Genomic DNA, 14309 nt, shown 5'->3' with positions numbered 1-14309 from the left:
ACAAAAAAAAAATTTTATTTTATATGCTGGAATATGCAGAAAATAGGTTTAAATGCTAAACAATCCAAGTCAGAGAATGTTACATATATTTTAATTTTTGCTTGATGCAATGTGCATAAAGTTAAAAGATTAAAACTAATAAAACAAATTTTAAAAAGAGACTTTTTCATTTGATTCAATTTTATATGATGGATTATGCAGAAAAAATTGAATTGGGCTGTAAGGTCTATTGCTTTATTACATATTTAGGTTGTGTATCATGTTTTTAAACAGTAACTAATTACTTTTGAAAACGAGTAATCAGGAAAGTAATGGGATTACTTTTTTATAGAAGTAATCAGTAATTAGTAGCTAATTACTTTTTTCAAGTAACTTAACCAACACTGGGTATAAGGAAAATTTAAGAAACGTTCCTAAATTTGCCTCTATCTGTTAGTGTTATCTAATTATGGTCTTACATGGCCATCTTTTTATATAGAGGAGCCAGCTTTCTAGAAGCACTGGACTACCACAAACCACAAACTCAACTCTATGCATCACATAACCCTGGATTTTAGTTTAGATTCAGCACCATGTCTTATGGAGAAAATGGAGCACAGACGTGGAACCCAAGGGGTCTATAGTGTGTAGATTGATTTCTTTTAACATACCTCATCTTGCTTTCTCCCCTATTCAGTGTTAGAGAAAGTCAAGGGCTTTCCACATTTCCAACAGATGGGCTACAGTGTTGAAATTTTTACAGACAGAATTTGGGTTTTGAAAGTTTTACACTTTTTTTTTTCAAATGGTTTAAAGAGATTCATAAAAAATACCTTTTGAAACAGACTACTTGGAGAAATTGTGTTAAGTATACTTTTCCAGCTCTATGGCTTTCTCTGTGATACACATAGAGAATGATATGTCATTTCATTAGGTTACCTTCTTTAGTAACCTGCAAAAATATATTTCATTTTTCAGTAATTCAGTAATTTTTGTTATTGTTGGTTCTTTTCTATCCCACTAGAAACTAAATCCTGATTCTTAAGGTATGCTTAATGGATTTTATAGTGGGATATTTATTCTACTATTATGAGGGATAACCACTTATTTTTTATATAGTTTCAGTCTAATCGTGAGAATAATATTAGAAAGTATGAATCTCTCTCCCACCTTTTAATCCTTGTAAAGGCTGATGTAATAACTGTCACAATGTACCCATAGAGAACAGCGATTATAAAATGCCTAATATGTAATAATTCTCAAATAACAACTTATATAATCATCTTCCTGAAACTGTTTTTTAATAGAATTCATTTTTCTTGGATAAAAAAAGTATTTCTGGCATTTTTTTCCCATTTGCATCATTCTCTTTTATTTTTATTTTCAGATTTTCCATAGATATGTGAATTATTTTGTTAAGGCAGCAACTTTTTGGCCATGATAATTGTGCAGCGAAAGCCTTATTCCAAACCTGAAGGCCTGTCATTTACTCGTTTTCCATGGTCATAATAAGAAGGACCTTTTTGCAGGCTACTCAGCACATCCACGTCACTTTATGACACAATCACTGAGCATTATGTCAAAGTGCCCATTGGCTTCTTAAGCCATTTTTGGGTTCACATACACGTTCAGTTCCCAAAAGCAAGTGACCACAGAGGCACCTCTGAGCGGTATGACCAGTCCAAATTCTTCCCCAAGCATGGAAATCATGTGTAGCTCTGAGCATCCATCAAAAACCACATTTACCATATAAATATACATAGTAACATTGCAAAAACTGGACAAAACTAAGATGTAAAAATAAATACTCATGTGCTAGTGAAGGAATGGAGTTGAATAGAACCACTTAAGGGTCAGTCAGTATGGCACAGGTACATTTGTAACTCACTTAATCCCTATATCAAAATCCTATTTGAGGTTGACAGTGATTTTCTAAATTGTTAAAATATCAGTGTTTGAAAACTTGTGAGACCATGGACTTAGGTTAGAGACATGCTACACATAAAAAGCACTGCAAAAATAGCTTAGATGAAGCTTATAGCAGGGCACACTGACACTAATAAAAATAAGGGGCAAAATGATACAGCATGTTAAAAATACGAGAGTCCAAACCAGCACAGAATCGATTCAGACACAGAATCAAAATGTTATCACTTAATGTGCAGTCTCCATAGATTGTAGTGGTTTATGTGAACTCATTAAAACTGCAGCCATCTGGAAAAAATGGCTGCAGTTTTACGTAAAACTGCTAACCTATCTCTTTGTGATACTGATGGCATGCAGTGTATAACAAGAGAGAAGAAAAAATGGTAAGAGGGTGACAGAAGAGAAAAAGGAGATGGAGAGATAGCGATGGGAAGAAAGCATTTGCAAAAAAGAGTTGATGCTGCTATTACCTGCAGTGACAGGTGTCATTTCATTCCCTGATAGTCCTTTTCCCCACCTGGGGGAGTTATGGGTCATAGGCTATGGCTCAATCACATAGGATCAGCTTTATATCTCCTCTCGCTCATAGTCTCTTGTCCTTATTCTCATCCATCCATCCTGATTACACCTCTAATGGTTTCTCTTCACAGCAGCCACCAACTGTAATGGAATTATGCTTGAATGAACAACTGTGTCTCTCCACTTCTCCCCTTTTCTCCCTTTCTCTACTTTTTTTGTCTTTCTTAACACACACTCAAGCCTTCCCTTTCTCATTTGTACTGCATACAACATACTGGAACCCATGGAAAAAGACAAAAGCACTGCTTTTTCATATTTAGAGTGTGTATGTAGTTGGCTCCAGTTGGAAAGAGTCCCTCAGCGTATATATCCACTATGTGAAACACTTCATTCAGGAGTAAAGGTAGTTAATCATCTCCTGCTTTGCCCTCTATTTCCACATTAAAATGCTATAATAATTGCTCATACTTTAGCATTATTGTTCAGTCTTGTCCCCTTGCCCCTCCCCGTGTGCCTCTTCAAGTCTGTATTGTGACACTGTTGCGTTGCATCTCCCTCTCCTCAGGGAAAATCATCCTCCCATCGTCCAACCCCACCAGCCTTATCAGTGACAGGGTAGAGATGAATAAGGGATCAAAAGGGCCTTTTCTCTCCCCTTTTTCACACTGTCAGGTTATATTTACTCTGGGTCCCTGTGGCTCAGCACAGTGCCACACACACCAATTACACATGACAGGCTTTTTCATTCCTGGGATCCTGTCTAATGCAACTATAACTGCTGTACCAAACATGTCTGAAGACCACACCTGCAAATATCACTCAGCTTAATTTTACAAACTTTTTTTTTTTTACAGTAACTTGATTATTTTCAAATTTTGCACTCTGTTTGCCAGATTTTGGAGAAGTTTGCTCACGGCAATCCTTTGAGTATAGATTTACAGCAGGCTAGAAAGGCCAGAAAGTGTTTACATGAAATGATTTAATTGACAGAAAAGTATCACCAAGCTACCATTAGCTCACGTGAGACCAATTATCATCTTGCACCACAAATGGACAGCTTGTTTGGCAGCATGATTCATCCATGGATTCTCTGCTAGTTGAAATAAACCCTGCTGTGGAGAAAAAAAGAAAAAAAAATCCCCAAATCCCACAAATCATTTAAAAGGAAACAATGGCTAACAGTATCAGCCAAGCCAATATAATGACCCGTGTCTCATTCTTTTAAAGAATAAAAGATGCCTTGTTTCATGCTTTTGTAAAGTCTCTACGCTAACTGCAATGTCACGATATGTCCGCGCACTACATAAGTGACGAGTTCACCCCTGCCACTGGGATCAAGGTTAATAACTAATCCTTGATATAAGCAGGCAATTTAGCTTTACAAAACTACAGCAGGCCAAAAATCCCAGTGTGTTTGAGTGTTTACCCAGCCCCCATTACAATGTACTAAAACCTTGGCTCTGATGTTGAGCACTGGCAATAACCCACCACTTAATGAGTAAGGCCTACTGCTGCTCCTGCCAGGCGATAATCTTCTCTTGGCATAACCAAATCAAGCAAAGAAATGTTCTTATCAGGAGGGAACAGCACACATCCCCCCCAAACACCCAACAGACCCCCGACGTAATTGATTTTCACCGTCCCAAGGCAGCTCATTGCATGCATCAAACTATTTTATTTACTGGACTCCCTGTTTGGGTGCAGGATTGTTTTCTCTATATTTTTTCTGCATCCTTTTTGATTTGATGATGTGATTTTGCCCTTGATCTCGGTTGTGGAAAAGCAGCACAGATGTCATTGGGAGTTTTTGTGTTGCTGGTGTGTAAGTGTCCTTGTTTTAGTCAAATTAAATCGGTTTCAAAGTTACATCAAAATGTTGTACAATGAAATATTAATAAAGACTTTTTTAGGGGACATTCTAAGGCTTGTTAGTCAGATTAGTCATTTGTAGGACAGATTCATACATAACATGTGTAAAGGGACCTGTCTCTGTGAATGTCTTTGTAGGTCGGTTTCTCTTAAAACAGTATATAATGACTTTTATAGTTAAAACAGTAATCAGAGTAGAAAGGGTTAGTTTCATATTTTATATTTGTCTTGTCAAATGTTAAACAACTAGACTACCACTCGGACTAGGGAGAATAGGGATGTCCAACTAATCATACATCCTGGATCACATGCAACTGGTGTAGCTCACATTGATGGGTTGGATCAGTTAAATTCCCTTTTCTAAAAGTGTAAAGACATTTTAATTAAACATGTATTACATATATTAAGACATGTCTTAATATAAGAAATAGCAGTGCAGTCGTGCAATTTGTATGTAATATATGTGTAACAATGCATTTCAGTTTTCTTCATGACAAACCTGTAAAATTACAAAAGAGATTTGTGTATCTCAGAACCCAGACTGTCCTTTATTTTTAATGTTTTTTTGTGGTTGTTTGTTTTTATCATGGACCTACAATAAAAATAAGTAAATTATTAAATACTTCTATAGCAAATATTAGAAAAACAGGAACTTTTCCATCATTTAGTTGTTTTTCTATTAGTGAACTCAGTTAAGTTAGGATGAATGCTGTGAGGGAGCTATCAAATGTATGAAAATACAATTAACAGTTTAAAATCTATGCACTCACATCCCGAAGCACTGCAGTGAAGTCTCTGCTGTCTGGTTCTTGCCCCCGGGCCTTATTTTTAACACCCCAGCATTAGACTATTAGATATTTTCAAACAAAGCTTGTCAGATTTGAACTTTCCCACTTCTCCTCTTAATTACCGCTTTCATTTTTTACTTGGTCCTTGAGGTATAATTAATCCCATTAGACATCTTCTTGTCCTTTGGGTAAAATATTACAAGAGTGTTTTGTAAGTATTTTTTTTCTTTTAAAATAATAAATTCAACATGTAATATTGTAATAGGATTCTAGAGGATGAACCTGAGCAGATTGCGCCCCGTGCTTTTGCCGTACTTGTAAAAACCTCTTAACAGGGTGACAGGTGATGTGTTCTTGGTACCATTCATCACTGTAAAATAATTAGGCAGTTAAAAAAAGAGGCAAGAGGACACGCAAACACTGATGGAGACAAGAAGTGACATTTTCTGCATAAAAACATAACAAATCTTATGGAACAATTTAAGTAGATAACTTGTGTAAATGTTAGTCCAAAATATACACTCATTCAGTCATTTTATGACCAACTATTGTTATAAGATGTTTTTATTTGTCACTTGCACAGACCTATTTTTTTTTAAAGAAAGAGGAAAGGCGGGTGAATTTATGCCTGTCTGGATGCCTAGATTTAATCCTGCTACAAAACAGAGTGTTGCCTCATTCAAAGCTAAACTCTAAACTGTCTTGGAAGAGGGATTTTTTTTTATCTTCAACATGTTTTTCAGTAGCTTTTTTTCTTTTTTTGCTATACCATACCCGTTCTTGTATTTGAAGACTCCCGCTGCTCATCCTTGAATAGTAACTTACTTTAGAAGAAGCCAAAGCATGCAGAATGCCTAGTGGCTATGGATCTCTATCACAAAAGTTATTAACCCTTAAAGCAGGGATTGAACTTGGTTGCAGACGGGAACATAAACAGCAGAAACCACAGATGAGTAGTCACTCCTGTTCTTTGAAGTCCACTAGAAATCCATCTGAAGAGTGCATGTGTAGATAGTTCATTCACAAAAAATTGGCAGTGACATACACATTCTCACTGAGCTTCAAACTCACTTAAGAGGAAATTTACACGAACCCCAGCACACGCAAGGATATGCAGACGCTATACAGAGCAAATTTTTTGTTTTGATGTGTTTCAATATTTAATCTTGTTTTTATCTATGTATAATAGAGGTGAGCCGATGGACAGTGATGCCAGAGTCAAGGAGATCAGTCAAGGAGATTTTTATCTAATTTCACCGTTGAGGCATTAAATTAATATTGTCATTGTGCTGAGCTTGATAATAAATCGTATCTGGAAAGCCATCGTTTCATATCACACCTCCACACATAAGCAGTGCTGCAGCACAGACGTGCCTGGGCCTGCACAGGCGTCCTCGCACAAGTTGGCATATTAACTTCTGCACGCGTTGAAGTTAGTGTGTGTGGAGCAGTTGCATGGATCCATCATAATCATCATCAAATGAGAGGAAAACAGGAGGAGGATATTTCTGACTGCCGGATTGATTTTTAAATCAGAGCTTAATGTGACTGCATTTGTGGAGACGCTCGTTTGTCTCGTCTCCTTAACTTTGTTCCGCCGGGCGTTTTTGTCAGCGTGTTGGTGGGAGGGGGTCAGTGAAGAGACATTTTATTCAGAAAAAAAAAGATGAATCAGTAGAACTATAAATGCAAGTTAAATAAAATATAAAGAGGCTTTAAATCTCATGACCGTATAACTTTTTAGCTGCCACATTACTGTAATTACTGGCTACCCAGTATTGTCGATCAGCATTTTATGTCGACGTGCAAATATTTCTTCATCCTCGAAATGAGAAATAAACTCCCAGTGTGCATGCTTCTCTTTCACCTGTGTGTGTGTGTGTGTTTTGTTTGGGTTTTGGGGGGGGAGGGGTTTCTGCAGCTTTAGACCACAGTTTTCCTACATTACGAAGGGTGGATAGCACTAAAGTAATTGTAGGCTCCTCTGCTGCCCAGCAGAGATGCCATTGTTGTAATGGGATGCAATAGGATGATTGGACTATAAAGCAACCCTAAAGTAGAATGTAACCAGCTGTCATTTCTAGCTCTTTTGGGATTGTATCTTCTGGTACAGATTATTACTAATTTGAAGTTTGCTGTACTAGTAATTGAGACTATTACTTTTACACTGTTTATTGTCCCTAAACACTCTTTCGGTCATGGAGCGTGGAAAGTACATGGACCGGGCTCCACATCTGCATAGTGAAGCACGTGCGAATGTGTTTTAATCTGCTTTCGTTCTAATGAACATAATGAGGTGACTTATCTAGTTGCAAAACAAAAAGTCTGACTGTAAAAAATCAGAAGACATCTTAAATTAATTGCCTTTAGATAGGTGTGTGGATGTATTTCTATAAAATGTTTAACTTGGATAATTGTTGCTTCATGTATTCTCTTTGTGTTCAGTTCCAAAATGATTTGCTTCCTGGATTTGTTTTATTACACTCTTTAATTTAACCACTCCAGTTTGAGATTGTACATTATAGCAGTTTGGCTGCATGACAGCCTTGTCAGCAGTAGACGATCATTTCCTCCTCTCCTTTACCCGAGTTCCCCACTGTCGAATGAAGCGTATACAAAGTGAGAGTTAAGCAAGATATATTTGGCATTGTTTGGTGTGGTGTTTAGCTCAAGTCAATTTGCATACATAAGGATTAAAGTTGTCTGTTTTCAAACTTTGGAGGAAGGCACTGCCGCATATGCAGTGTGCGGTATGCAATCCCAAACATTAAAGCAGCTTTAAAGCAGCTTTATTATAGCAATAAATCAAATGACTACATGTAATGTGAAAGCTATCTAAGAAATGCAATGACAGTGCAACTCTTACACTCCTCCGGGACACAGCAGGGAAGGACTGATCAGGAAATAGCAGCTACTATGGATATTGTGGCTTTCCGAGCTCAACTGACTTCCGATCTACTCGGGTTTATGTCTGTGAGAGATCCCATTTTGTTTTTGTTTACTCTCGTGGGGGGAAAAATGGCAGTATTTGCAAGTCAGAAAGTGAAATTGAGATGAGATAATACAATGTATGCTCACAGTCTCCCACTAAGAAAGCAACAAGGGGACAGAGCCGTTTGTAATCCACCCGTGATAAACTAAGTGCTTCGAGAGACGGTTTATGAGAGCCGCTCCATCTGCTCTAGATACCCGAAATGCATCTTTTATCTTCCATGAGTATTGTAATCACTTCCACATTTAGAATGGATTTCTTTCTTCCTTTTAGTCTTCCCATGCAATTTGTTTCCAATTTGCCTTTTCTTGGTACAGCAGTTGAATACACACATCACCCGAAACATCAGAGTGCTTCAATAAAACTTTGCACAATAAAGCAGTAAAGCATATAGTCCATGTAGTTATGATCCTGAGTTTTCGTCATTAGTGCTACCTGGTGTATACAATGTAATCTTTGTTTAAGTTGCACACTGATACAATTTATTAATGGATATGTGCCTATACACAATAGGCATTGGCACATATTGTGCATCAGTGGAAATATTTGCTTTGTATTGCGTCCTACTTCCTCTATGAGGATACTGCTATTATTCATTTTTGCTCTACACTAGTTTTAACCACAGTATCCACAAACACAATAATAACACTTGACTACATGGGAGACAGGGGTTTCTGCAGTCACACCACTGTGTGCCTGAACAGCTGGTAAATAGCTTTGCAGCCCCACAGGAAAAATTCCTGTCTCCTTTCATGTTCACACTGCACTCTGTAGACTTCAAATGAAACCAGGGCTCATCGTGTCTTTGACAGAATGCCTCAAATGACTCTGCAGGATAAGCAGGGGTTTGAGTTCGGGGAGGAGACTGACAGCTTGATGGAGTGATGTGGTGTGAGCCATATGGACCTTATTGTGACAAAGACAAAGAAGATTGTTGATTTAGGGAGAACGACGAGCAACCGGCCGGTCAGTAGTGGGTGCGCACGTAGCATCAGCAGAAACCAATCTTGCTGAGGATGTCTCAATCTAGTGCAAGTCCAAACACAGAGGAAACAGATAAACAATCACAACTTTACTGGCAGAGGCTTTATCTAAAACTCATATGGCCAAAATGTAATGTCACAAAAGTCCATGTAGATGGACACAAATTGTTCTGTAAAGGTTACCATGTGTTTGGAAAAAAAAAAATTAGAAGTGTGATTTATGTGAGCATATGTGAGGTAATTTAATCATACAGGCAACCCCAAAAGGGAGCTTGGAAAAATGTTAAAAATAGCATTTTTACCCAATCCACATTCTTTTAATTAGCTTTAGTTTGGTGTGGAAACTTAACTAAGCAGAGTGTTGTTGTTTTTTCTTCATTTTACATGTTTTTTAGCCTAATCCTAACTACACAGCAAGTTAAAACGGTCACGATCCTGGGTCTTTTGACCCAGCATTTTAAGTTTTAGTTTATGGTTTATGTTTAAGCCCTTCAGGTTTTCTAAGTTCATTTTTATCATGCCTAGGTTGTTATAGTTCTTTGTCATTAGATTCCCCTTGTGTCATCCACCCCTGTTAAGTCTCCCTTGCCCTTCATGTGTTTCATGTCTGTGTCTTATGTTGTCAAGTTCAGGTTGTCATGTCTGCGTCTTATGTTTCCTGTTTTATTTTGAAGAGGTCTTGTGTTCCTGTGTTCATCGTGTTTAGTTTTACTCTTCCACTGTGACGTCCTTATGTTCACGTGTGTCAGCTGTTTCCCCATGTGTTCCCACTTCTCTCATTAGCCTCCTGTGTGTATTTAGTCTGTGCCTTCTCATTCAGTCTTTGTCGGATCGTCTGCGTTGTTCCCATGCCGTGATCTGCGGTCAGGGTTTCATACATCCTCATCATTGCCATGTTTAGAGTTTTGTTTGTTTTTCTGTTTGCCAGGGTTTGTCATAGTTCGTGTTTCCTTTCTAGTTTACCCACTTTAGGTTATTGCTTAGTTTGCGTTGTTTTTGCCCTTTTATTTTGTACTGTTCTGTCTGCCTTAATAAACGGCTCATCATCAGTTACGTTTGAGTTTTAGGATGTCTGCACCTGGGTCCTCTCTTCACACTCCACGCAGTTTGCCTCGGCAAACTGTGACAAAAACACATAGACGTGGATAAAGTCACAGTTTACTACAAAATGAAAATTCACAAAGAAAAAGTAACAAACAATGGTCACGGACATTTTCAGAATCCCGTATTGACAACTTTCAGCTTTTTGGTATCTATATTCATTAACAGAATTCAATTCAATTTTATTTATATAGCACCAATTCACAATAACAATCACCTCATATTACTTTACTTATTGTAAGATAAAGACTTACAATAATAGAGAGAAAACCCCAACAATCAGATGTGCTCCTGTGAGTGAGCAATTGGTGACAGTGGCAATAAAAAAAACTCCCTTTCAACTGGAAGAAACCTTCAAAAGAGCCAGGCTCATGGACCATCTGCTGCGAATTACTGGGAGTGAGGGGAAAAAGATGAGAGCAGACAGACAGGAGTAGGGGAAAATTATATTAGAGAGAGCTAGGGATTAATAATTGCAATAAATTAAATATTTATAACAAAATTCCATGAGACAGTGTAGGAATTGTTAGCCCCAATGGATAGAGCTAGGGCCACTTACAGAAAATCCACTGGATTAATTAAACTGATTTCACTGCAAATCTTCTGCATTTCATGTGCTGTGATTGCAAGTTTAGAGATGTCATCAAGACTGTAGTGCATTATCAAATGTTAATGTATTTTATTCATTTCTTTTCAGTCTGTGGTATGATCCTGGGCTACTAGTAACACATGCCCACAATGGTATAATCAAATCATGTCAAGCACATATGAGCTGTAGGCTACAGATGTCTGGTAAGCTCATTCTTTCTAACCTCCATTTTTGCTTTCAATTAAAAATTTACAGCACTTGTCACTTGGCAATGTCAGCAGGGGTGGAACATGACTTGAGAAAATTTATTAGACTTTGCACAGCCTCCTGTAGGGCTACAAACAGTTTTTTTATATTTTATTTATACACAGTTTCTCTTACATGAGAGTATCCCAAAACCTAAAGAAACCATGATGTTTAAAATTTATTAAGTTAATCTTTAATTTATAAAATACTCTGAGTTTATTACGGTGGGGATCTTTCTTTTGTTTGTGTCTTTGATGTTCTCTGTGTGGGCTATTAAAATATTTTCTCAAATTTGATTATTTGTCATGAATTTCATCAATACTTGTTTGAAGCACATTAATTGGGTGGACTCATAATATTTTTTATGGTGTTTTTCGGCTTTGGCTCATCTCGAATTATGCATTATTTGTTGCCTTTGGAAAGTCTGTGGAAATAAAGTGAATACTGTGCAGATTTATTTAATATGAACATTTGCACTATGTTTAGTATGGGCACATTAAACAGAGGATTTCTGTTCTCACTCCCAAAGTACCGAGTTAAGTATTTGAACACAATTCTTGAGGGAATGAGCCACGTCCAAATTTAGATACTAATCACTGACTGGTGGCAGAGTATAACCACAAACAAGCGATAACAGCATTCAGCCTTTTTAGGCAAGCATAAATTATTCAAAAACTTGATATTATTTCTTGGTATTAAATATAATACTGTCGAGATTCAAAATAGACACAACCCCAAATATATTAGGGCCAGCCAAAGCTTTTAGGAGAACAGAGCCTTTCACCTTTGGCTTGCTCCCAACATAAGTAATTTACAGTTTTTGTGCATGGATAGATATGTTTTTCTACACCAAAAGATTAAAGAGTTGGATCCTCTTTCATCCATGGCCACTCAACCCACACACCCCTCTTTAATCAAGGTGCTGTTTTACCTTTTCTTCAAGTCAGGAATGAATTCAATAGGTTGACATTCTGTCCTGACCTATCTGCGATCATCTCCAATAGCTCTGATACTTCAAGCAGCAAGACTGTGATATTATGATTATTATATATCATTTTCATTCTTCTCTATGGTTCAGGCTCTTTGGTTTCACCTGAAAGTGCACTGACACGGGCTGAGTGAAGAATTTCTTCTCTCTACCTTGGTAATTCACACACATTACTGCATATCGGCACAGGAGAGACTCTCTCGCACAAACTACAGCTTATTCATTTCCAGAGCTCTGCGGTCACATGGTGCAACACCGCAAAATTCTGGTGATGACCACAAACTTTCAATTCTGGAATACATGCCGTAGACACAACATACACATTACATTGGTCCTTAATAACGTATGAGAGAGAAGGGCACAAAAACATGGCTATTATTTAACTATAAACAGATCCGAATTTATTTTGTTGCTGTTATTGTGCTTGTTGTGGGACCTAGATAATATTTCCTGCATAACAATTTGCTCAAATGGCTAGAACATGTACAATACACATTGATACATAGAGCCCAACGGTCAGACCTGACAAATGGATCACCTTAATCAGGTTCATCTCAACCAAAAGGACAACAAAACAGCCCCCCAATAAATCAATTAAAGGTGGAATTATGCTAATGAATCCCAAGGTGAATGACTGCAATGCTATTTAACTACATTTCATGGCATTCGGCTTATGTTAGCGAGCAAACCGTTTCTGTGATGAGCTACAACATGTCGAACATCACAGCTGACAGATAAACATCTGTCCTCTGTGCTGTGTAATCAGACACGAGGCACGACTTTGATGGTCCTGCAAAGAGAGTTGGCCAGTTGTTCCCATTAGGCCAAATGACACACAGCTCCATGTGAGAACTGTCATCATTAAAAATCCCACACACATTATATAACCTATTTGATTCTTCACAGTCAAATGAGAAAAAAAGATAGAACAGAAAATTAAATTCATGTGTTCAGGAGGATATTTATGTGTATTCATAATTAGCCTGACCCGTCAATGATGCAGGACTCTGCTGTGAAAATATTAAAAAGCCATGCGGCTAAAATCAATTTCACATTTACAGTAATAATACAATAAAATGCGATGATTGCATTCAAATTCATAAACATGACACATGACTGTGTGAACATTAATATTTTCTTCATTCACTGGTGCAGGCATAGTCCAACAATTCCACAGGAGGAGGATCCAAACACAGGCCACCCTGAGAACAGAGTTAAAGTCCAAATTCCAAATCTTTAATCCAAAAACGGGAGATGGTCACAGACAGTGAGGCAGGCAAACAGTTCAGTGAGCAAAAGTCAAAATCCAATAAACAGACCAGAAGGCAAAGTAAACAAAGAAACAAGAAAAAGACTTGAAACATGGGAAACAAGAAATGATGCCTGAACACCTTAAGCAAAGAAACAATACGATCGAGCAAATCAAAGCTGCAGGCATAAACATATACGCAGACTCATTACTGACAGGTTTGACATAAAACGACTGGAAACAGAAATGCAACCAACTGAAGTCAGAGTCTTCAAAATAAAACAGGAAGCCAGTAAATATATGCTAATACAGTGACCGAAAACTCTTAGCAGTGGGCAATAACCAATGATGACAAAAGTAAATAGCTCAAGAGAAACTCACTGTAATAAATACTAACATACAAACTCGTTTCTTTCTCGCTCCTCTCACCCCAAACCAGTCGCTGTAGATGGCTGCCCCTCCCCGAGTCTGGGTCTGCCAGGGAGGTTTTCCTTCCCGCTGTCACCATAGGGGGTCGCCTGGGATTTTGTCTGTATTATTGTAGAGTTGATGCTTACAATATAAAGCATCTCAAGGCAACTGTTGTTGTGATTTAGTGCTATGAACTGAATTGTTTCATCAGCAGTCTATGCAGTGCACATCTGACTGTTGCAAAGCTTCAGGTTAAGTTGAAAGTGGATGCAGGATACAAGTGCATTATGTTATATACATAATGTTTCCATTTTAGCCTCGCAGTAAACACGACTGACACTCATTGTTATATAAGTATAGACATTTATTTAGCAGGACCTCGGTGTGTTCATGAATATAAAAATTAAAGATATTCAGGGGGAAAAAATCATGTTGTACAGGCAACTAAACCCAGAAAGCACACACTCAGTGTAGTAATGAATCAACCGTTATATAAGTTATACATTAATTTGCTAAAGTTAATAAGCATAACAGGGTGTCAAAAACATTTTTACTAAATCAAGAACCAAAGCCTGACATGTTTTGAATAATACGGCACTATGAGACACTACTACTACTGAGAGACAAAACAGAAAACTACAACTCCTAGAGAATCAAGAAAACCAAAAG

This window comes from Simochromis diagramma, unplaced genomic scaffold (assembly GCF_900408965.1).
Source record: "Simochromis diagramma unplaced genomic scaffold, fSimDia1.1 OVJJ01000596.1, whole genome shotgun sequence".
NCBI classification, from domain to species: Eukaryota; Metazoa; Chordata; class Actinopteri; order Cichliformes; family Cichlidae; genus Simochromis; species Simochromis diagramma.
Note: the sequence above shows the minus strand (reverse complement) of the source record.